The following is a 26,988-nucleotide window of genomic DNA, read 5'->3' as shown; positions in this document are numbered from 1 at the left end:
GATAGTCGTGTTATTTGCGCAACGTCTCCCGCGCTTGACTCCTATTGCCCTTGTTCTTTCCTGGTTTTCTGATTTATAAGGAGTCTTAGTTAGGTTGATTTATTATACGTTATAATTGATATTAATTGAATTTATTGAATTAATTTTATGATATAGCAATTTCTGTATTTTTTATTTATTAATGTTCTTTAAGAATGGCAATAGATTTCAAACAAATTTATGTGTATATACAATTTAATTAAAATATTTAATATATTAGAAATATTTAAAATATTTAAATTAAGGCATTTTTCTTGTCTTACCGATCGCATAAAGTTGCTTAAACTCAGTCCATGTTCCCATCTGCTATTACCATCGCATGACAATTGCTTGACATTGCCCTTTGTAGCATCCTCCAATTGTTTGAAAGCTTTCGCAAATAATTGAACTGCATCGTACATGAGCGCATGTTCAACTCGCAGCTGCGAAGGATTGTCTAGACACCATTCGTGCCTTTTCGCAATTTGTAGCACTGTCGAATCTTTCGGATCGATGAGACGAATGCCAGTGAAATTAACGCCAGAAAACTGATATGGCTCTAAATCCAAAGTTTGCAGATCCTGCATGCAATATACATTTACTGGCATATATTATGTTTAATTGTTGGATTTTTCGGATTATACGCGCGTTAAGCTTTTACTCGTAATTTAAATGTCATACAAACTTAAAAATTCAAATTATAAATTAATAAAGTTTGAACAAACTGATATTTAATACATTTGTAGTGTTAATGAATACATTAAATCAATTGTTAAAAATTTCTATCATTTGCATATATCAGTCTTATAATTTTACAATTTTTAAGCAAAATTTTTATTTATATATGTAATAAAACTTTAGATTTCACTAAATTATCTTCTGCTAACAAGTATTATCATTCATATACTTTTTATAGAATATGAATTTTTATCGAAAGTATAGTTTATATTTATGATGTATATTTCAAGCAAAATGCTATTGCGAAACAATTTTATTATTATTATTCTATCATTTTATAATATAATAACTTGTGCCTTACCAGTGAGGTGACAATGACTTTGTACTTGTCGGATAAAATCCCGACTTGTTGAGCCTGCTTCAGAACCTCGTCGAGAATTTCATATGAACAGTCGATGATAATATTTTCTATGTTCGTTGCTTTGATTTCTTGCATTCCTTGCCTACATAAGATTCGATGCCAAGCTGTACAATTAACTAACTTTTTACTTCGAAAATTTTCTCAATTAATTAAATTCCCCGAGTTTTTTAGTCTCACTTAATTACTTTCGGCATAATTGTCACTCACTGAAAGTTAGCTGTCTTGTATGATTAGAAAAAGTATAAAAGTCTGAATATTCGGAAAGTGTTCTTAATATGAAATTTAAAAATACTCATATGTTTATAATAATATATTAGACAATTAAAAAGATTAATGTTGAAACAATAAGCAAATAATAGGCATATTTTTTATGTTTATAAGAACTATTGACAATTGTCACAATGTCACATACACATGTCTTGTGCGTACATATTATAAATATGAAAATCAATTAATCATGGTAAATATTGACAAGAAGGTGACCAATTTTTCTGTCATTGTGGGAATCTCAAAAAATCTTTGAGATTCTTATTTGCAAGATTAAATATTTGTCATTGTATACCTGTAATTTGGTCCATAGCCTAACTGATATATAAATGCAGAGCTGCCATGTGCATCCCATCGCTTCAACAGGAGACGCATGCGAATCAAACTATCGGTGTTCTCGTACAGTATTGCAAAGGATTTCCATTTCAACTCTGTGACTAGTTGATTATAAATCTGTAAAGATTTTGTTGATGATCATTATGTGAATATTATAAGAACGCATCGAATAAAGTAAAAATTAAGATAAAATAAGGGAAGGTTAAATAAAAGAATTATAATTAGGACATAGGATATTAAAAAACATATATGTCACTGTTCTACTGCAGTAATCATAAATAACTTGTTAGCTTTTATTTTTTTGGTTAATGCAGACAAAGATTATATTATATTTACATAAACAGATAATGGATAATTTTTTCTTCGAGAAAATAATTTTTTTTAAACACACAAAATCAGTTGTGTGTATATATTATTGTTTATATTACTCACTTATATTATTTATATCAGTTACAGCGTAGTATAATTTTAATACGATTATAATATTAATCTTTCAAACTTCAATTACTTACTCTTGATAACGAGTTCACGTGCGGATACAGATTCAGACCTATTCCGCGTGGTTCGAAGGATTGGTCAAGATCCTCTCGCACAGAGATGTGTGGTACATCTACTATATCGCATATACTTTGCACGTGCTCGGCGATTACTTTTTCCTGAGGTCCAAAAATACCCACTATTTCCAGATTTAGCAGATCGCATACTAAACATTTTGAAAAATAAGTTGTATGAAAATACATTCATGTAATACAACTATAAGCTACATATTATTTCGATCACACTTCCGGAAAAGTAATTCAATCATTATTTATTATCTATTATAGTATTAGCTATTTAGGAAAATTCGTGCAGTGTAAAAACATAGTTTTTTTTACAACAATGAGTTATATTTATACGTTTTATTTAAACATATAAAATGTAAATTAGAAGATTTTTATATAGCGCAGAAGCTTACAACAACATTGCTACAACGTAATATTACTACAATATTGTTGGAGCGTTGCAATGTTACTGCAATATTGTTCAGATAATTTGTGCTGTATCTGTTTAGTAAGACGAAAATGTGATCATTTAATATTCAATTCATTTGTTAGATATTTTGGTTCAAGATGTTTAGCTCTTAGATGATTTATAAATAGTCAGATATTCAATATTAAATGTGTGATATATTGAATAATATGATCCAATATCAAACACACATCACTTTAGCATTGACTAGCAGCTTCACCTTTCGATGATACTTCGAATAGGTCCACTTCAATTTTCTCCGTTTCCGATGTGAAGAATACATTTGAAAGTTCTTGGTCCTCATATTTGTATTTATTCACAGCTTCCACTGACAATTCGAACATCTGTTGGATTGCTTCATCTTGATCGAATAGCCCTACTGTAAATACATAGCCGTCTCTTTTTAAAATCGAACTTCACTGACATGACTGAAATAGCTCACAAAATAGCTCTTCCATAAAGTAGTACGCATTAACAGTATGCAATTCTGACTCAATATGATTGTTTCAACATATTTCTTTTAATATTTAAAGATATTAGTAATGATAGATTAACCCCAATCGTGTTACGCAAGTTTAATAATAAGAATGTTTGAAAGATTTAAATATGTTGTTATATTTAGTAAATATTATAAAGTAATACTTTATTTTTTATAGCAAATATTGATGAACTTTTTGATATTGTAGGGATTGATATATTATAAGGATTATACTTGCTTCTAGATTTTAGATATTGTATACTGTTTATAGACTTTAAAACTCATAACAAAACATAAAATACGTAAATAATGTCTTTTCGTATTTTATTCACATTTTATTCGTCAATTACGTCAATGAACATTCATCTTACCTATCGTAATCTTTTTTGGAAAATCTTGCGCACATATGTAAGGCAGGAATATCGACAATAATATCAGTAGAGGCTTGGCCACCATCTTATAGTCATTCTGTGTACACACAATGAATAGATATTAAAATGCATCAGCCTATTAGTGAGCATCTTGACAGGTGCAGATGTGTATCCAACAAAGTCAGATATAAATGGCACGTACGTATAATTAAATGGAAAGGTTTTGAACGAGCACTTAACTAGCCGACGTTATATAAACTAACCAGAAGGCATCGCGCCGCCTGAAAATCACTCTCGCTGCGCATAAATATTTAGACCCGTCTAAAATCAATCTTCTAATATTGAGTTTAGTTATTTGCTTGAAGCTTATACTCTTAATAAATCCCTACTGAGATCTATCTCAAAGATTTCTACGTTACTTTTCCGAGTTTATTTTATCTGTTGTGAAAGTAAGTTCTCTTTTTCTTTCTGTCTCTCTACATGTTGTTACAGCGATTCTCAGACCATGTGCCAAAATAAATCAATAATATAACATATTTATACAAGCAATGTTAGCTATTCATCATTCTAATTTCTATAATTTAATTCCTGCGTGCAAAAATTGTCATATTCCTTTTTACTTATCTAAAAATCCTTGTATATAAATTTAAACCTTTCTTAAATTTTATTAACCTAAGTTAACTATTTTATTTGATTTCTAGTGATTGATACATTAATTTAATAGATTTTTTGTAAATATGTAAGAGACATTGTCCCAAATTGTCTATAAATGTAAATAAAACGTTGCGCATTTTATTTCGATCGACTTGTTAAATAAAATAGTTAATTATATCATATAAAAATCTTCTTCACTGTCAAAAGATTGTTTCTATAATAAAATAAACTTTAATTATAATTTTATATATAATTTTAGACATATTAATTAAATTTCTGTTCAAATATAAATCATGAAAATAATTACATTGGCTAAAAAAAGTATTCATCTGCTTTACATTCTTAAAATTTAATCCTCCAAAGTTTTTCTCAAAATAACTCTTTTGTATTCTTAATTATTTGATAATAATTAAATATTCGTTTAAATCTTCGACGAGATAAATTTGAACAAGTGTTTAGATATGTACTTATAAATATGTTAAATAATAACTTTATTTTATTCTGATCAATGGTATCGATTTCGAAAAGATTAATTTCTTAAAACTACGTAAATATTCCTCATTCGCTGGAAATACCCAGCGTCTATCTTGAAAGTACGAATTTTTAGCGACGTCACACGCATTTCCACGAAGTTTCACGTATGCTTACTGTCATCATGCCAAGTGTACGCAGTCTGTGGTGCGTTCTTTTTCATTCATTCAAGGCTCTCACATTCATGCTTATTTATCACGATGGTTTTAGATATTTCGCAATGTATTGGCTCATCCACTCGCATTACGCGGAATAAATCATTAGACCTCACGAATTCCTGTAATTAAAGTTTTTGGATGGTCCAACACAAGATCGGCACAACATGGAAAACTAACGAAAATCTTAATAGAATGCATAACCACGTCGATATATTTAGACGCCGAGCATCGCCGCCGCCACTGGTGCTTGTCGCGTTCACCGTGTGACATAGATTTCAACGGGATACAATCAAAAATATTTTTTTATAGAAAATCACCTTGCACGCAATTTTCCTACAAGCTTTAAGAATTAATTTGCTGTATTTGCTTTTTTCTGTTTTTTTGTTTTATACTTACTGTAATATTAGGAAATTCGAGAGTATTTTTCTAGGAAATATATTAAATGTGTAGCCTTACGTATCATCGAATTTGAAAAGACAAATTTGTCCAAGATCTCCAAACTCGTTTTACTTTAGTCGTTTGAAACTCAATTATTGGCTGAATATTCTAGGGGTGGAAGATTTTTTTTCGCGAGGGGATAAAAGCAGAGAAAAGGAGAGAATTATACGCGAGTTCTGAAGAAGTACGTATCGGGATTTAACTGATAGACGACGAAGAATTATTCGCGAGAAAATCATCTCTAAGGGCTTACAAGGGCTTACCTAAAAACGTGATGTTGCGACTCGTTCCACTTGGTACGGAACTTTTTGAGATGCTTTACCGAACGAAACTCGCGCGGCACGCGACTCTAAATCCGAACGGCACTTCTCGCGCGGCTCATCTTAGCAGCGCATGCTCTAAACTCCCTTCCCAGATTTCGTGGTGACGAAGAATGCTTGTCGTCCGCGTCGTCGTAGACTGATGGAGTGGGAATCTAATACGCAATGGTACTTTTAGGGAAACGATAAGAATTGGTCAGCGTCAGTACCATATTACATGCTAACTACGTAGAAATCTAAGATTTTGAAAAATTTTAATCTTTTAAGAAACATTTTTTTATATTGTTTTTGATATATTATAATTTTTAAAATGGTTACGAATGTAAACTGAATCAAAACTGGTCTCTAAGATCAGTATCTATTTAATTTCAAGCTGCAAAAGAATCGAAAAAAAAATAGTTTTTCAAATTTGTTTAGATCTGTGTCTTTTATATTTATCTCTTAAATTTCTACCTTTTCATCACTATTAGAACTCTGTAAAGATATAAAAGATTACACAGTAAAAAAACATTTTGTATTTATTTGGAACACGTGAAATATGTTAAATGTAGTACAAATTTTCCAATTGTGTACTATGTGCCTACAATGAATTGTTGCAAAATGATTCCTCCATCTCCTAAAAAAAAAGAAATACTTGAATGATATTAAAATTTTCTCAGTTTTTTAGATATATCGTTTGTAATTATTATTGTAAAAAATTGTTTAAAAGTATTTGTAGCAATGCGTCATGTACAAGCATTTTTATTTATCTACGTTCCTTTTTAATTACATTAATACTGACATTAAGGGTGGAGTTGAGAGAGCGTTTAATTTAGCATATTAATTTAGATGTTAGAGAAATTAATTGCATAATGGATAATGCAAACCAAGGTCATAATCGCAGTTAAAGGTATAACTAGAGCCAATTAATGTGAAATTGAAATTATAATTATCTCGCTATTACTTCTTGGAAATAGCAGAAAAGGCGCTATTGTTTTAGTGTCCTTAATTATTTAATCTTGTAATTTACATTTAGATTGATACTCATAGTTGATTTTTGTTTTAAGACCATTTAATAAGTAATGTTTTAAAATGCTGATGTGTATATGTGGCCCTGTGATTAATTTATCATTGACATTGGATATCTCTTAGATATAAATATATAAATATCATATATTATACAACTCACATATAAATTGATGAATTGTGTATACGAAATAAATGCATTAGCATTTTTATAATGTAATATTAAGATTTTGATTTTTATTTAAGAGAGAGAAATTAATATTTTTTTATAATTTAATTATTTGTTAGGATAATTTAGAAATAATCGAGAAGAATGTAGTTATAAGTTAGGGATTGTCATAGAGTTAAATAACAATAGCCGGTCAATCGGGAAAAAAGGTGTGATGAAGGCAATTATAATAGAGAACATTTGAATGAGAATTTACAGACGATTAATTTATTCACGTTTAATATGTGTTGATGCTTGTATTACATTTTATATAAGAAGTAGAATCGCGATAGGCTCTTAACAAACTCGTATGTCGTGACATATGAACGGAAATATGTAACAAGAATGTTATAGTATCGATGATATTTACAGTTGGTATATTGTGTATATGTGCATGTGTGTACGTATGTGTATATGTATATATCATGTGTCTATATGTACTCTATGATTTGCTTTTCAGAATTCGGTAAATTGTGTCGAGAGAAACAAAATCCTTATGGAAGGTGCAAGTACAGGAGAAAAAGAAACATAACGTACTTTGCGCTTCTCTTCGCTTTTACGCTCGATCTTAAAATAGTATCCGCGTACAAACTATTGGAATATCATACACTCTTCTAACACGGCGTCGAACATTCATACTCTGATTTATATAGCATTCATTTTCGAGAGTTTAAATACTAGACTGGAATCGCGATATTCGTTTCCATTACATTTTTCTCTTTTTAAGTTAGAGGGAAGACTCAAACGAATACTGCTTGGTTCACAAGGTCCGCATAAACGCGAATTAAACGGAAACGTTAATCGAACGAACGAACATCAGTTAGAATAACGACATGTATTTTTTGAAAATAATCCTGTTAGGAGAGTAGAGAAGTCTTTTGCATCAGATAAATATCGACAATGCATTACGTGAATACGATTTGAAATATATTATCTACATAGTCTATATAAATAATTAGAATAGCTTAAACAATAAACTCTACAGCGTATTCAAATATTTCAATGACCTTATGGACCCCGTCAGACCAGCTAAGAATAGGAATAAATTTAGATAAAATATGTTCAAAAATTGTAACTACTTATCGCGAATCACACATACGAAACATTAATATTGCGATATAAAATAGTGCAAATGATCATTTACGATATCAGGGGCCTGATTCTTAAAAAGTACGCTTACGAAAAACTAGGGAAATATCTATAACATATGTAAAGTATGCTATAGTATTTTCGTACAGTTTCGTATGGGATGTATTTCAAGAATTCGACCTCTGGTCTCGTAGATTATGGAATGCGTGAAAATCCTTTCGCGTTATTTATATATCACGTGTAGACCTTTGAAATCGCTATTATATACGCGTATTACATCGTATCCAAATAACTTTACATTCATGGATGACAATATTCGGATTGATTTCAATAGAATGCTTTACGTGATAACAAATAGTGCATCTTTAACGTCGATGAAAGATCACTCAATTCCACGTGACTCTCATTCATTCGCTCGTTTTTTCGCATGCATAACGTTCAACAGATCTTACGAGGAACTAGATGATGGACTATCTTATTCAACGGTGATTCGTAAAAAAAGGACAGACTGTGTACACGATTAGAATTAAGTCCCTGTTTCCTTTTAAATATCGTTTCTGAATTTCATCGTCGAATTCTCGTCACAACGAATTTATAGGATTTTACTGACGTTAAAAGTTTTCGACGACGCGTTCTCTCTTTTTCTTTCCTATCAAGAGATGTAATATCAAATTTGTGTTTGACTTGATACTTGACAAAATTTAATCTCGCTACAATTGTCTGAGAATAATTTATATTTTTTGTTACATCTGAAAGTGATTTCACAATCAGAATTAATTATTTTTGCGAATTATTTTTAGCAAATTTCTTTTTCTGGACCATTCCGTCCTTATTTGAATTGATCCATCATATATATTTTAATTCGCACGTGAGCAAGGAAACAATTAACTTTGCAAAGAAATTCATCACTCGGCCTTCCCGCTCAGCCATCCCTTTGTTCACGTCAGAGGTGCTTTTCCAACGAAGTGCTTGTACTTGTTGCACGCCGCGTACTTGCCCTTCTCCGAAACGATCGACAGACTTGAATGTTGCCCCTGACGTCGACAAAGCGCCTTTCTCGACGACTTTTTATTTTCGTTGCCGCAGTCCAAAGCGTATCGCAATTCGCTTGCCATTTCCGAGCACACGGACTTCTGAAAGTTCCATGAAAAGACGATTGCGAAAAGCTCACATATTGAATCGTAAACGAGTCGTTCAGCTCAAACTCAAAACATTGAAACTCGAAATTTTATTAGTTTGCGCTTTCTTTACAAAGATGCAATTGTGAAAGTTAATGCAAGGTAATTTTTATTCAATAAATTTGAGCTAAAAAACTATCATTTAAAAATCTATAATAAATGGTCTAAATGACAGAAGACACAATTGAGATAAAAGATTTAGATTGTGTTAATGAATCAGATCTGAATTATTGTTTTAGGAAAGTTTAATAAAAAATCTTAACGAAATTTTTGCAAACAAAGAAATTTATGTAAATAAATTATTATCTTGTTCAGAAACATCAAAAAATTTTTGATGTTAAATTTAATACTATATAATTTTTATAGCTTTAAGAAAAGATCTAATACAATACTAACAATGAAAAATATAATAGATAAATGTGCTCACCTCCTGTGAATCCGTGACGAGAGAGAAGCAAGAAACATTGCGACACAACTAACAATGTCATACTAAACTGTCACACAATACGCGTCCTTTCAATTTCATTTACGGCTATAAATAATGCAACATTTCGAAATCGTAATTTCCATACAAGTTACTTCGCCATGACACAAAGATTTATCTATTCAATAACGAAATTTTGGAAGTCCGCGTGCTTTTTACATGGATCGGAAATTTACATTAAATTGCGACGAAAGCTGCATGTGGATAAAGATGACTATTTGCTAACATAATATTACTCATTCTGTGTATTGGTTAATTTCTTTATTGAAATCTATATTAACGTTTTAAATATCACAACATATAAAATAAAAAGATAAGAATTAGTAATTATAATATCTTTTAATGAAATTCTTATTTATAAAAATAAAAAAATATTAGTGGATCGAGTTTCAAGAATAATCTTAAAAAATTTGGAGATATACTCTTATTTCATATACATATAATTAATAATAATAATAATATTTTATATGATTATATAAAATATTGTTATTATTACAATATTATTTTAAATTAATCGAGAGAACATATTGTTAATTAATATATTTTTAAATATTATTATAATATTATTAAATTGTTAAATACTCCAATTTTGATAAGAACGCGGTAAGTTTCCCGTATATCCACTTGCTCTTTCGGAATATCACTTATGACAACATTATCAACTCGAGAAGCGTACGGACTTCCACACAAACTTACGATCGCATATTGATTACTTTGACAATTACATATTATTTACAGTAAAATGTCTCATAATCTGGTATACTATACATTCACTATCTAGCCGGTATAAAATCGTGATTGTTCTCAAAAGTTCTTCCGCAGCACTACTAAGTTGTGAACACCGCGGTTTTTGTCTTGATTTTAAAGTATTTTGATGTCGATTGAAACGTTTGCGACTTCGCGAGGAAGGACATGGCCTTTCCTATTGCGAGGTTTAAAGTCTTCGTTTATTAATCTAAGTTTTGATATGAGCAAATGGCAATCACATTGACCTTTCCAATCTTTCATTTATGTCATTTTTTACTCTGATTATTTATTACGTATATCGCAACAATTATACGTTTTTTATTGAAAAATTTGTACTGCCATTAATTGAATTTCAGTAGTCTGGTCACCATGAACAGAAATAAGAATTTGACATCAAAACAAGAAAGAAAAAAAAGAAAATTTTTTTCGAAAAATAAAATAAAAAATTATTTATAAATTTTTATTTCAAGCGGTAATTTTTGAGATATAAGAGTTTAAATTTAGCCGTCACAGATTAGGTTTAAACAGCCACTAATTTTGAATCTATGAATTGTGCGTGCGATAGTATTAGTGACTGTATGACAGGTGATAAAAACGTAGTTTATGGTTGCTAGCTTTAAAGTCTTATATATATCTCAAACACAATAGCTTGAAAAAAAAATTGATAAATACCTTTTTTAATTTATCTTATTGTTAGTTAATTTTTCGAGAACTTTCTTATTTTAGTGTTCTAAATTGCTAATTTGGGATATTCTGTATAATTTTAGAGATAGATTGATTGGTCTAACTTTCAAAATATTGCACAAATTATACTCTTGTGAGCGCTGTAATTTAAAGAGAAATATTTCTGTATTTCCCAAACTATTTCATTGAATTAAATTGTCAGTGTATTTGATAAAATTTTAGGAGGAAAATTGGAAAGATCAAGGCTTGTTGCTTTTTTGTCCGATTATTTTCGTTTATTCCTATAATTTTATGATCTTTATACAGTTTTCCGATCTCTCGTGATGGAGTTCTTCCTTAGGTCCACTGAACTCGGATCGGATACGTTTTGAGGTACGGCTTGAGTTTATGAATCTGTTTTTTCGCAGCGCAGCGCATACCGTCGCTAGTGCAGATCAGTAAAACCTTCGCAGATCGGTTTCCCCGAGGATTTCTGCTTCTAGAACAGAACACCAAAATGCCCGAGTCAGATTCGTTATATTAGTTATTGTTGCAATAATTAAAGCGGGAAAAAAATGTGCGCTAATTATGTTTACTTGAAAGCAAACAAAAATAATTTTTAATTCTATCATGCTTTCTCATTGGTTTTTTTATAATATAAGCATATTGGAATTATCTATTGTACTGTTTGTTATCGTAATTTTTTTATGTGAGCGTAAGTTTTTTATCGTGATTGATCATTCTTTTACGATGAAAAATAGAGGCCGATTTCATGTATAATAAAAATAAAATAATAATCAATACATTTTTTTATTGTAATTATTTGTTCATAACATTTTTTTTATCTTTTCGATATATTGTCTATTATATTCAATATTGTGATGTCGATCGTGATGACGACGAATATGAAACGACATAAAACGCCTTACATATCATAAAAATTCAAGTATGCCATCCGATCTGTTCGAAAGCCGTTCTATTCATCGCAGGATGTGAATCTCGTTCGAACCGATCGAAATGATCGATTTCAACCGATTTGAATTTTTGTAGAAGGCTTCGTCCTCACCATGCTTCTCTATAGGAGTGTTTGAAAGAAGACAGAGTAATACCGACGTCTCTCCGTAAAAGCTCATAGAGCTGTTTGCTTTAGCGTACGCAGGGAATGATCCGCGCAAAGCATATTCGTATTCCTCGACGAGTCCTCCTCAAATAGTTGTCTGTTTGCTTCTCCCTTTGAATGTAAACGTTGGCACGAATACATGTTGCTTAAACCGCGTGCCGGTCATCGTGAGTGCGCAGCACGAGACTTTGCATACGTTAATTCCATTTTCCTGCTCCCGACCAACGCGAGCGAATCTCGCTGGAAAATTTTTTCATCAAGTTTACTACGTTTCTATGGCCGCGTCTCTCTGCGGTAATCACAACAGTCTCATATAATGCCAATAAACATGATTTTCTGTTCATTTGTGTATCCTAATAGATCTCTCAAAATTAAAACAACCGACATAACTCTTTAACATTAAAATAATAAAAACAAAATGTATTTAAACGTATAAGTTTGAAATGGAATAGTTTAAAATTCAAAATTTATGGAAATTAAATTTTTGAAAAGAAGTGCGACAATTATTTAAGGATTAATTCTTTCAAACGCTAGTAATTAATAGAAATAAATTTCTAGTAATTTTTCTCGCTATGTTTTTTTACACTTCAAAAGCTTGAATTGTTTGGATTTTGTATAAGTCACGAATACTCTGGGCATTTTTTCAACGTAGAGACTTGAAGCGATATGTTCTCAGTAACGAGCGAGGACGGACGAATGTCTTGCCTGTCCGACTAACGACGATATTCGCGTATCAAACGAGACAATGAGGATAATGACGAATGGGAGTAACGATGCACGGCGGTAACGATAGTGATAGAAAAATGAAGGAAATTATGTACGCGTGAAGACTATAATTTTCATTATATCAATTATTTGATTATATCAATAATCATCTCGCCGACGATACCGTGGATCATCGAGGGTCTCGAATCGTGCGAGCGATCAGACCCGAGTGGTTCTGTATCGAGACCATTAGAGAGGAACTCCACCATCGTGCGAACATCAACTGATGTACTCGCGCGGTATGTCGGGATAGATCGCGTCAGGATCGAGTCGTGTAGCGGCGGATCCTGAGGCGGTGATTTCCGACGTGGTTACCGCGTGATCTTCCTCTATGTGCTATTTCGCGTCACTCACCCGCTCCTCGATGGCTACTTTCCGGCTCTTCCACACGAATTCGCAAACTGCGATCACGCAGGCAACACCCATGCCGCCCATTAGCACTACGAAGACTCCGCCGACGTTCGCCAGACCGAGCTCGTTCGCCGCCGAGCTGCTCTTCGAGGTGTCGTCCTAACCGTGAGAGAAACATCGATTAGCCTGTGGCACATTAACGCGGACGGTTACAGGTAGAATATAACCTGCTGCATGGGTAATGCACCGCTGGGGAAACGGTGGTTTTCGCGTTTAGTCTGTTGTGCACATCGTTAATGCACACGCGGCTTTCGCGCTTGGTGTTCATTATTGAAGCGGTTCGCAGAGGATTGCGCGTCGTGGATAATATTGCGAAAATTTGATCGTGCTTACTCGCACTTGGGCTGATGGATTAAAGCGTTGAGAGGAGAGTAAATAGCATATTCAGGGTTGTAAGCGGTTAAGAAGAACCGAGAAAAAATTGAAGAATCGGAAAAAGTCAGAGAATTAAAAAATAGTCAGGAAAATCAGGAAAAATCATGGAATTTTTTTTGTTTCGCTAGTACCCCGATATATTGATTGTTATATCTTTTAATCGGTACGTCGCAGTTTTAAAGCGTTCAATCTTTTGATCAATATTTTATACCTTATAGAAAAAAATCTATATTCTAAACGTGTTAAAAATATAAATTATACTTTCTTTACTCTACTGATACTCTTTTTTTTAGACCAACATTAATAATTGTAATTTTGAAGGCATACTTAAATGTTATTAGATCTTTAGCGTTTTGCAACAGTTGCAAATGGAGATTAACATCGAATTAATTCCTCGTTATAATCATCCATCTAATGTTCGTCCATCAAATTGCGGTAAGTTTGCTCGAGGGAGGAGAAGCCGGTGAATTATCGGAAGAATTTATCGGCGTAGCTGTGCGAGAAATAGCAGTGCGCGCAACGATGATCGCGAGCTTGGTGAAACCCCGATTTCGTGAATTCGCGAAATAGTCTTCCTCGCGTGCCGCCTCAACCTCCAGCAACTCCTCTCTTCTCTGACGGATGAGGGAGTTGCTGGAGTCTGGCACAAGAATTTCGAGCGCGCACTTCTTGAGTGCGCTAGCGTGCCAGAATATCCTTCATGAGAAAAGTGAGGGAAATGATGATGGATTAAAAGCGAATTCACACACGGTTTTCTTTTACAAGACATATTAAAATGGATATAACCGATAAAAAAATTACAATAAAAAAAGTCATTAATTAAAATAGACAGGAATTCAATGTAAAAGTATGAAGATCAATAAACCTTTGTTTATCGATTACCATAAAAAATAAAAGGCAGTTATTGTAATTAAAATTGTTTTTGTGTTTTTAATAAGTATCCTGTATCTATTTCAATCATGTTTTTCTAGACTATTGTTAAAGTAAGATTATCAATTTCTTTTTTCATATTCATTTCGTATACAAAGAGATATCCATTTTCTGTCAAATCTTTTCTTCCAGATTTTCTTCAAATTAACTTTTTTCTGTACATCCTGAGTTAAAGTTTTCATAGTTAATATCGTTTTTATACAAGTTTTCTAAAATTTTATCATAAGACTCGCACATTCTGAGATTACAAGTAAACCGTGTAAATTCGCCTTAAGATACATATTTGCTCACCCTGCAAGATCCGCCGCCTCGCTTCTCCTTCCACCAGCGCGTTTTCAGCATGTGAAGCTTCCCTTCCTCTTGCAGCTTCAAGATAGCCTCGCTTATGGCCGTTCTATATGGCGAGTCTGAAGTTCCAAGGTCGTTTTGAGGAACTCCTTCTAGGCTGCTTTTATCGCCTCATAGCGTCGTACTTTCGCGCAACTTTCGGAAGTACCGTTGTGGCAATCGTTCCCTCGCGCTAACGTTTTGCCGGCAATACCGCGCGCGATCGTGCTTCCTTCATGACGACACTTGCTATCGACCGGTATTTTCGCGCAGCCGCGAGATCAGCAAGGACCGGCAATGCGATTTTATTCGATCTCTCGGGATAAGCGTGGCAGATAAACCAACTAGCTCGTGCGAATCTCTCGATGCAAGGAGGGAACGATTTGCATTTTCTTTCTATCAGAATTTCATTTGCGTGAAGAAGAAGTTTTAATTGAATGGGAATTTCTTTTATTCAAAAGAGTTGATAGGCCGATATAAGCACTTTATACTGTAATATATTGATCGAAGACACTTTTTCTTCCGAATGTTCCATGTTCGCTACTTTCATTAATAAGAATTATTGAAATATTGTAACGTTGGAAATTGATAAATAAAATTATCTTTTCTTTTTGCTAAATTATTGAAGTTGTGCATATAATTTTAAACTTCCAATAATAATATCCAAGCGAGAAAAAGAGAAATGAATATAACATAAACTAAAATCACAGAATGGGTTAAGTGGAGAATGGAATAAATAATAATATTTATTTAAACATAGAAAAATCTGACATTTAATATATCAGTTAATATTAATATTTAATACGAAGTATATATTAATACATCGTTCATTTACATTAGATTCAACGTAACTAACGTAATGATATGTCTCTTAATAATTGTGGATTTTAATGCTCCGATTGATTACTGATTAATACTTCGACCACATATTGCACATTCATCGATTATTCTAAAATCTTGATTCACCACGTGTTTATATTGCGGAGTAATATGTTTGAATTGCTGAGATGCGGCAAAAAAGTTAATTAGCACTGTAGCATTTGCATTGAATAGCATAGCATTGAAATTTACAACTATTGCGCGCGCGTGTGTGTGTATGTGAGGAACGTATATATTATTATAACATATTTGATTTTTGTTCGACCATCACAAATCAACGATGTATTAAATTACTTCGTGATGATTGAGCATTACATATACTACATAGTTTAAAATATTCAAATAATAAAAACAAAATATTTAATGACAAAAACATTTTATTTTTTTATTTTGCAATATTTTTAACAAGTTACACTGATTTATTAAGAGATACAAAAATTATTTCAAGAAATTCATATTGATATTTCCCATTCACTTATCTTTTCCTTCACATTTTAATCATCGAATTTCTTTTTATGCTTTTACGATTTCATTTAAGAGCGCGTTTGTATGGATCGCATGAATTTTTATTGCAATTCCTTCTGTGGCATGTAATGCACACGTATAAAAGCGTTTCTATTAACACTTACTTGGCGGCATGGCTATGCCGTATCCCTTGGAGTCCAAGAGACCGCCGACTTGAGTAAGGTCGCACTTCCTTTCGATTACGTATTCGATGGAGGTGGATTCCATCAGGAATGCGTAACTGCCTTTTCCTGTGATCACTCGATCCACGCCCTCACCGTTGCTCGCCGTAAATACCGACGGCTTCGCCGAATCCATGAAGGACCACATGCGTTGGTACGTCGAGAAATTGGAATCCTAGATCATGCCGAGAATTTCGTGGTTGAGAACGCGTGCCGTTAAACGGTGGAACGTCGGAGTGGAAATCGGTTAACCTCGAAGTAGGCATGCCTTACTTCGGGGTAGGATATCGCGTCTCGCTTACATCCCTAATTGCACGCATCGGCGCTCTCGAATTAATAGGAGAATATTCTCGGTCGCATCCTGCGGTTCCGCTTTTGCTCCGATTGGAGATTCTTAGCCCGCCAAAAGCGGATTTAACTCAATTACTTGCAGGACTTGAGATAACAATATACTATCCTATTTAATCTTTCCGTTTAGTGTTTCTGCAGTTGTATACAAAAAACAACCACGGTTGAATTAACAAGATATAACTATAGTTTATATTTCATTTTTAACTATTATATAATTTATAGTCATTTTTATGATAGTAATTATAATGGTCAATTTTGGTTGCCAACTATATACATATTGATAGAACTATATATACAGGGTATTCCATTTTAAATAATGCATTAAGATTTCTCGAAAACTATGATAAATTCTTTACGTAAAAGGGAGTTTTTAGTGCAAAAATGAAAATGAGAGGAACAACCTCTAATGGGCTTGATCTTGAAATGTTATCCAGGACATGATCTTGAACAATATTCAAGAGGTTTTAGCCGTTGGTCGGATACCTTGCGTAATGCTAAATGCCGGAGGTACCGTAACTTTCGAGCATCATAACTAAAAATGTACTTGATGAAAAAATATTTTATTATAGAGTTTTGGAAAGCTCTCGAAGTAAGCTACAAGAATATGCAATGAAAAATAGGGGGTTCCATTTAAAAAAATCGACGTAACCTGGCCTTGGTGACGCCACCCAAGATCAAATCAATGGTACCTTCTTATGTATCCCCTTCCGTACCATACAACTTTTGTTTGAAACATTTTTCCGTATCTATCATAGTTTTCGAGAAATCTTAATACATTATTTAAAATGGGACACCCTGTATAGTTATTATTACTAATATTATAGCTGCGTAATAATTATAATAATAATAACATGTAATTATAATCACAAATATTAAAAATTTTTCCATCACAGTGTAGTAATAATATTCAAGTATATGGTTATTGTAGTTATGACTATACGGGAAAAATGCATGAATTAACGTGACATGTATGTATTAAAAGAGTATTTATGTATATATAGAATTAAACAGAATCTCTCATTATCATAATTAAATAATCTGACATTGCAACCAAAAGTTTTGTTATTTTCACAAGAGTTTATGCAATCAAATATATCTATCGCAACAAAAATATATGCAACCTTTATTTTAACGAAAATTATGAATCGTCTATAGGTAGGTATCTTATCAAACAGTCTCAGTATTATTGTTATTATATAGGTATTTCAGATTAATTCGACCACTTTTTTTTAAATATAGCTTTATTATCTTATTGAATAACATTATTAAAAAAACCGAAGTTCTTTCGTATTTTCGGAATAAATATTACAATTCTCAAAAATACGAGTATGTAAAACGCTTCAATGTCATTTTTGGGAACACAATGAATAATGTATATAAAAGTATTAATCTCACCTTGAAGAAAGCCGCTGTGCTGCCGCCTTTGAGAGCACCATATTTGATTTTCGTCTGCTTAGCGAGATCTTCGGCGCTTTCAATCGGGGAATCCATCCTCTCGACGGTGAGGAAAGCCGCGAGATTAGCCGTATAAGAGGAGATCATGATCAGCGTGAAGAACCACCACATACCGGCAACCATGCGAGTCGACACGGCCCTACGGTAAGAGATCAAAGGCTGCATTCTGTTTTCTATCGCAAGACGCTTTAAACGGAAAAGCATGCGAATTTGAGCACAAAGTAGTCCGCATAAACCATCTCGTGTAGATTCGTGCTCGATAAAGCAGAGCGTGTCGAAAATACGAATCGTAGAAAAAGAAATCAATGACACCTGCTGTTCGAGGAAGTTTTCTAAGGTAACTTTGTGCCTTTTACGCGGAGGTAATGGAGCGTACGGAAGTTCAACTTCGCTTTATGTAACGAGCCAGCTGTATACGTTGCGGGTATAACCCGTTTCGCAGTTAAATGATTCGCGTTCGCTATTAAATGGCAAATGCGGAAGCTGGCGAGCGGGAACGAAGGTATGTACGAAACGTGTGCGGGCGAATTATTTTACATGCGAAAACTGGCGAGTATACATAAACGCAATTATATGTATAACGAGCACGTGGAATTATTGGAAACTACTTGTGTAGGGGCATTCCAAGCTTTCAGTGCATGCCACGCAATATCATGCATTTCGATAACCATGTACAAGCAAAGCGTTGTGATTAATTTTGCCGCATTTGTATACGGCACACCGGAAATCGCGTTGCAAAGATATAATTCTGGACAATTTTTAGAACCATTATATTTTTGATAGAGCGCGTTTTACTCGCTTTCTAACTTCGAACCTTTTAATTTTGAATATTAAACTGCTTTTCCGTATAAAGTTAATTTTCTATTAAGAGAGAGTCTGCTTCGAATTAACTAGAAAGTAAAGTTTTGTTACATACTGCTGCAGCTTCATTCGCTATAATCCTTTAATTAAGATTCCTAATTAAGCCATCGATTAAATTTTCATTATTCTTCAAGGGAAGAGTCGACATCAAAAGCCGTTAAGGAATATATTCCTGTCAAGTAATTCTCACGTTTTCCGGTATACTTGGTGTACAAACAGTTGCAGCAAGTCTACGATATAGCACGGCAGGTTTATCGGTTCTTCCATCATTTGCATAATCTACGATAACGCGCTGTACATTCACTTCCCTCATACGATTAAACTTAGTTTTACGCTGGTGACAGCGACATAATGGATTCTACATTGTCGTACTCCATGTTTATATACACTGCGTGCTTCTTCAGTAACTTACTTCGGCGCTATATCGGAGCCTTGCTGCATGAGAGAGCCTATGGTGAACCAGAGCGAGTTCATTAGGGTGAACTCGTTCTCGAGGACTTCGGACTGCCCGTTGCATGGATGGGGGTTCTCCCACTCGTAGGGGCTGAATCTGCGGACAGGTGAAAGGGGAAGGACCGAGATTAGATGATAAAGCGTGCACCTATCCGCGAATTTGTCTGTGTTGTCACTCTCTGAAATTGACGATATAAATTTGTGAAATTATATGCTTTGTGCAATTAGTGAACCAAAGATCTTTTGTTGAAGCGATATAATTTTTTTATAATGAAAGCAATCTGCATGAATAATACAAGAATACCTATATAATAAGAAACATGTAGATATATATATCTAATTATTCGCATTATTTAGTCCAAATGATAAAAATATAATTAAAAAAATTATTTTAACATAAATCTAATTTTTTTGGGATAAAGAGAATTTATTTTATTATGGCAGGTTATCGTTTTATTCCCTCAGTTTTTGTTATTGTTTAATCATATGAAACTTAATTAATTTTCTAAATTAATTCTACAAGATTGTACTTCATGAATTTTAGTGTTGTTTTTTATCTTATTTTGTGCACATTTAAGAATAATGTAGTATAGCTATAAGTATAATATAACATACTCTATCTTGTTTCTCTCTCTCTCTCTCTCTCTCTCTCTCTCTCTCTCTCTCTTCTCTGTACTTCTTGATGAAATACGACAATTGCTTAATTTGGCATTTCGAGGCTATTTCTACCTATGTTTTTTTACTGATCGACAGCTCATATGATTTATACACGAAGAAGGCAAAGACAATAAGTATTTAGTTTTGCTAAGAGATAATTATTATCAGTGTGACATGCAACAAATGCGATGAGCACCTATTTGCGCATGAAGATCATTATCTCGATGCGTGAAAGGGCTTACTTTGGCAGAATATCACAACCCTGCCGCATTAGGGAGCCAATGGTGAACCACAAGCAGTTAAAGAACTTGAAGCGGTTCTCCAGACGGTCCGGATTTTTGTTGCACGGATGCGGGTTGTACCATTCGTACGGCGTGAATCTAAACTTAACGATTCCAAATACGTTCTAATCCAATGACTTTGAACGTTTTTGTTATATAAAAGGTCTACCTTAAGAATTTTTGCATTTATCTTATAACAAATTCATCTTGACACATATTATTTGAACAAATTTTTATCAATCTTATAAATGATTTGCACGAGATAGCTAATACAATATGTGAAACAACAGCGAGAATTATATTCGAAACAAAACGAAAAATTAAATTGCTAATTAGATATTCTCATCGTGGAAAATTAAGAAACATAAATATCGATATAAATTAAAATTTTGATCGATTATTTAAATTTATGAGACAAAGACGTACAAAAATCATCGAAGTAAGATAGGTTCACGTTTCCTTCGTATTTAATTTATCGATGCATCATGCTAAAGGAGACGCGATCGCATCGATTAGATAAGGGATCAAATTTCCAGAATAGTGTCACGACGTTTTGTCGGAGGAATTTAAAGTGGTTTCACTTGCCTGGCTAATATAAAGAGGAGCACGGAGACCCCGAGATAAGCCGTTGCCATGTAGATCCAAACGTCGAGGCTAAGAGGGCTGAGGAACGAGAACAAATTCGGCGGTTGCTTTATGGGTTTGCGGTAAAGTATGCTGATCCCTGGAAATTCAAAATTCTCATTTTATGCTTAGCCACGGCGGAGACCACAGGTAGAATGCATTGATGTGTGGACACAGTGGACCGAGTATAATCACCCGTGAGATTTATTCTGGTTTTCGTTACGACCACCTATGGCTTACGAAGGTACATAATAGCTCACAAAATTGCGTCTGAGAAATTATTTCGGAGATATGCAGGACAAAGATTGCTCACTATGTATTTTAAATTTTATCCCGTTATTTTAATTTGAGATGATAATTTTGCTTCTGTGACACTGTAACGTACCATTATTTTTGTAGAAGTACAATTTTAAATTTTTGACTTTTATGCAAAAACGTAATTAAATAGTATTTTTGGTAAAAAGTAGTTATATCTTTGATATCAATAACGTGTTTGCCTAAAATGTGTTTATCTTTTTCCACATTTTATTGCCCAAGGCTATAGAAACATGGCAACGTTCGTTAGAAAATGTTATAACATCATTTTAAACTATTTACGTAAAATGGCATATTTTTTTACGACTCCTTTCGTAACATGTTTATGTGAATCGTAAAATCGCAGCGATATTTGCTGCATTCGTAATGTTGACTCTCACCTAAAGGCATGAACGGCGTCGTGAAGTCCACAACCTGTTCCCGATCGTACGTGATGGTGAGATCACCGATCGCGAGATCGGCCTTTTGCTCGAGCAGCTCCTTCATCATCCCGTCCCATTCCTTCGTCTGCGCGTTGTATGAGCCGTAACGTCCGTCCGGCACAAGCCGGAACGTATAATTGAATCCAAGCAGCCGCGATATCTCGTAAATCAAGTCGACGCTGTAGCCTTCGAATTGCGCGTTTCCGGTAAGCTTCTCGCTCGAGTCCTTCCGCATACAATACGGCGCGCTCTGCGATGAGGTAATGAGCTGCTGTCAATACTGTGCTGCATATAGGCGTTTAAAGGAACGCTACGAGTTTATCGATACGAGCAATCAACTTATCGACGATAGCTCTCGACGAGACCGCCAGTGAAGTTTAAATATCTGCAGTAATAATCTTAGCGACGTTCGTACCAATATCGAGATTAGCTTAGAAGATTTAGTACAAAGCTATACGTATTGGTTATTAAAAGACTTGGAAAAATATTAAGGTTTATAAATATGCAAATAACGCTATTTTACGTACAATTAGTGATCAAATAAGTCTGATTTTTTCTAAATTTACTATTTAAGTACAAATGGTAAAATACTTAATGATGGAAATTGAAAAATTATGAAAAAATTAGTGTTTGTTCCTAACAATAGAAACACATCAATATACGTTTCATATCTTTATGGACCTTGTTATTTATTGTTCTTTTAACATTTAATATAAGTCTCACGGAGCATTCTGTAATGCGTATACCTAAAACATGTTGTATGTTCTTATTAGATAGATCCGTTTAGTTGCGGATCTCGCTATACTAATCGAGAAGAAACATTATGACATCGAAGTTTTTACGAGAATGATTCTCACGTGATGTATCCCGCTTCTTATCATGCCAGGCTTCACCGAGAAACTTGCTGCCGTCCCTTTCTCGAGTTTCAAGGTACTTAATACATTACCAAGTACATTATTTGTCGTCGCAATTAGCGTGAGAATAAGTAATGTGACTGATCGGCATGAAAACTTCAACAATAAATCACGTGCGTATTAGATTTCTAGTGTTTCCTTCTTGTCTTCTTCTTTTCTCGCTAGGAAAAAATGGGAGCGAGAAGCTAACGAGCGCACAAACTTCGCTAATGGATGGAAAAAATTTTTCCACATCGCTGTGACTGCCGCTTAAATGTGGCGACATTTCTGTTTTGTTCGCGCTTCGATTGAAGCAACGATTTCCGAGTCAGGTGTACGATTGTCACGAACGATTTTTGCAGACATGTCTTCAAACGAAATAAATGGTTTAGGATTTTTTTTTATTCTAAGCGACATTTTTCGCACAATGCTTTCAAAATTTATACCTCAACCTAACAAGGAAAGGCACGGAAGTATCTCTCTTCGATTTTGATGAGCTTTAAATGTATCGTTTTTTTAGATAAAAAATAAAGGTATGTATTTTTTATACGTACCCCTACTTGCATTTTTAAAGAATGAAACACCTTTAGAACAAATCAGTTATTCTATTTCGATGCGAATATCGTCGAAACTGTGACAGATAGAAAAAATGTTTGAAATAAAAGTTGAATTGTTTCAAGAGTACTTTAAAATTGTTTAAAAAATTTATTTAAAAATTTTTTATTTGTAAAAAATAAACTTTAAAAAATTGCTTTTGAATTATAATTATTAAGTACTCTTAAAACCATTAAACTTTTATTTCAAACTTTTTTTCTATCTCTCATAGTTTCGACAATACTCGCTTCGAAATAACCGATTTTTTTCTAAGAATTATTTTACCCCTTAAAATATAGGCATATTGTGAAAATAAAAAATAACATATTTAAAGCTCATCAAAATCGAAGGGGAACAAATCGGTGCGATTCTTTTTGTAAGTAATTTTTGTCTTCTAAAGTTTTATCTTATTACATAATTATTTCTAATTATTTACAAGTTTCTATAAATTTTTATCTCATAAATACAGTTTTAGATATTAATAAGATAAAAGAAATTTAGTAGATTTAATGTAGAAATAGTGCAGTGCTTTAATAAATTAATTTACGTATAATTAATTGGTATTTCTTATTCTTCTATAATGGAAGAAAGAAAGCTATTTATAAAATATAACAAAATTTATTTAAAAAATAGGAAAGCGCAATATACATATTATATATTATCTTCATCCAAATTAAATAGTACCTATCCAATTATTTATAAGATTCAAAGAAACAGAACTTAAGCGTTCGTATTCGAAGATGAAAGTTTTATTCAATAGGTATATTATTCTGATGTTTGAAGGAGGAAAGCCGCGCGTATTCTTTAGAAATGTCACTCACCAGTATAGTCGTCACGATGAAAGTCTTATTCTGCAAGTTTTCAACGATTTGACTGTAAACATCACCGTAGCTTCTCGTAAAGTTGATACCTTTGGTACTGTTCCAAGTACCGATTTTCTTCAAGCCTTCTTTGTTATTCAGCTCGATGATGTCTAGAACGAAGTCGGAGCGAAATCCCTGATGATCGAACTTGATAATACCCGTGAGCCCTGTCATCTCCACCTAAAATATACGTTGAAAATATTTAGCAGTTAAAATTGTATTATACATTGTATTTTATATTTATATACATTGTATATTACAAATTGTATTATATGTTATAAATATAATATCTTCTTACTAATTTTATTAGGTTATAAATGATATTTGTGTATTCATGGAAAACTGTAAATGTTATATTTAAAATTATACATACAGACGTAAATCGTGATATTAAAACATATTGTTATTTTTTATTATATTTATGCATATTGAAATACTGAAGTATCTGACATGACGATTTATGAAGATTTATGAAGACATACATGACGCATACAAGACACATAAGAAATCAACGTACAATCTGTAAGAGTTTTATACGCTTGTATGTGTCTGATATGCGTCAGATCAGTGACTCTCAAAAATTGCGTTACAAATTTTACTAAACGTAAATTTCTGATTTTAATCTTAGATATTTTGTTGAAAGCAAATTTATTAATACCTTAATTTTATGTAAAGTTAGTTGATTCAATGTATATCTGATTGCCAATATGCTGCGTGATTGCGATCGAAAAACGTTTGAGAACCAAGATAGACTTATACGTACAAACTTAGATACGAGCAGATTCGTGGTGCATTTATTACGCATACGAAAATAAAGTATACGTCTACACATTTACCGCTCGTAAATACGAGATGGGCGTCTGGCAGCAACATATACCGGATGTTATATTTCACAATTACATGGAAATACTAAAGATGCATTAATATGCGATTATATCTTACATAGAGATGAAAATTCTGTTCGTAAAGCGATTCGCGAATAATTATATATCTCATGACAACCGAACTCTGACACGTTTTTCTCTGTGCATGAGTCACATTCCTAAAACGATGTAATTGCGGACGAAATTCTAGATGACTACTTGTAATTACTATTACATGAATATCGTAAAATTAAATTCTGTTCTGACACCCGAGATTAATATAGATGCTATCATTACTTATGATGTGATCCTTGGAAGGATCATTTTAAATGATTGTTATTGCGTTACTCTAATGTGCTGTATCAATAAATAGAAGTACTATCATATCATTATATGTCTGTCATGAAAACTATCAGTGATAAGGTAACGTAAGAGAGAGATGATGAACTGTATTAATCGCGTCACGAAATCTAATATAAACCAGTAAATGAATTCTGACACGATCATAATATTTAGAACGTTTGACACATTTAATACTATATATTTTGGTATACTGTAATTTTATGATGTAACTAGCCAATTGAGAAATTTTTCATTACCGAGAAATTATTTTCGCACAATACAAGAATTACACGTGTTGATAAAAATTCAACCTCTTTTTGGCCTTAAAGTAAACGAAGTTGTTCCTGATAGATTTTGATGCACTGATTACTACTTATATAAGTAGTGGAAAGAATCTTAGATATTGTTTTTTTTTCCAAATTTTCACAGGTTTGGTAGAATCGTAATAAACTTTTTAATATATGATCTTTAAAAATGAATCTTTTTTCTTTAACCCAAGTTCTTTGAGAGGTTTAGGAGTTCTTGTACTTTCTCTACACCAAGTATACTTCATTTTTTGCACTTTTAAATTAAAATATATTATCTGAAAAACTTGACATAGTACGACATTTTTGGGATTACATTCGTAATTCGCATCAAAATCTATCAGAAACAATTTCGTCTTTACTTTAAGGCCAAAATGGTGTCGATCAGTGTTATATTTGTTAATATTTCGTCGCAGTATATTCTTTAGTCTTTTTCTTTACCGTCGTACTACGAAATTGTTGAAGCTTTAAATATCAAAAAGAGACATACCATAAATTATATTTGAAAGATTTTTAGATGATAACAAAATTAAATGATCGATTTCTTTGATAAATATTTTTTTTACGACTAATCGGAGATATTTTCAACTTTTATAAAAATTATTGATATTTAATCCGACACGAACGCATGTATCACGTAATTGGGTAGTTGCGTAACCAGTTCGCCGAAATTACACGTCTGGTTTTATCGATATCAGTTTTTGCTTATCCTGGTCAGGACGTTCAGCCGCGTGAGCGACAGATTTCGTTCGTTCGTGACATATACGCAGTCACGGGTGCACATGAGAGCCGCCTCGGTGTGGAACATATCTTCCAGTACTTGTCAATTTCGACATGGCGACGTGTATGACGAGGCACGTTTCCATATCCTGCGTGCAACGCATATTTATATTCACGGGAACTCGTATCTACTGTGTGTTACTGTCAGAGAATGGAAAGTTACTTTTTAAAAATAACTTGTTACCGTTACTATTATAGTTATTGATTTTCACAAGTAACTCGTTATCGTTATCAATACTTAAAAGGTAACAATTCGTTATTTTTCCGTTACTTTTTTAATGCTGAAATAAGATTAGTCTAAAAAATTTGGCAATATTTTGGCAAATATTAATAAAAACAATAAACAATAATGACACACTGAAAGAAAAGATTGGCTGCTGCGGC

At 33.0% G+C, this 26,988-nt stretch overlaps 1 pseudogene; it reads right to left on the bottom strand.

Annotated features, from left to right (window-relative positions):
• LOC108722047 (uncharacterized) overlaps positions 1 to 26,988 on the bottom strand; it is a 56,754-nt pseudogene that overhangs the window by 6,267 nt on the left and 23,499 nt on the right.

This window comes from Mycetomoellerius zeteki, unplaced genomic scaffold (assembly GCF_001594055.1).
Source record: "Mycetomoellerius zeteki isolate Tzet28-1 unplaced genomic scaffold, Tzet1.0 scaffold191, whole genome shotgun sequence".
Taxonomy (NCBI): domain Eukaryota; kingdom Metazoa; phylum Arthropoda; class Insecta; order Hymenoptera; family Formicidae; genus Mycetomoellerius; species Mycetomoellerius zeteki.
The sequence above is the reverse complement of the archived record's forward strand: the minus strand, read 5'-3'. Positions and strand labels throughout refer to the sequence as shown.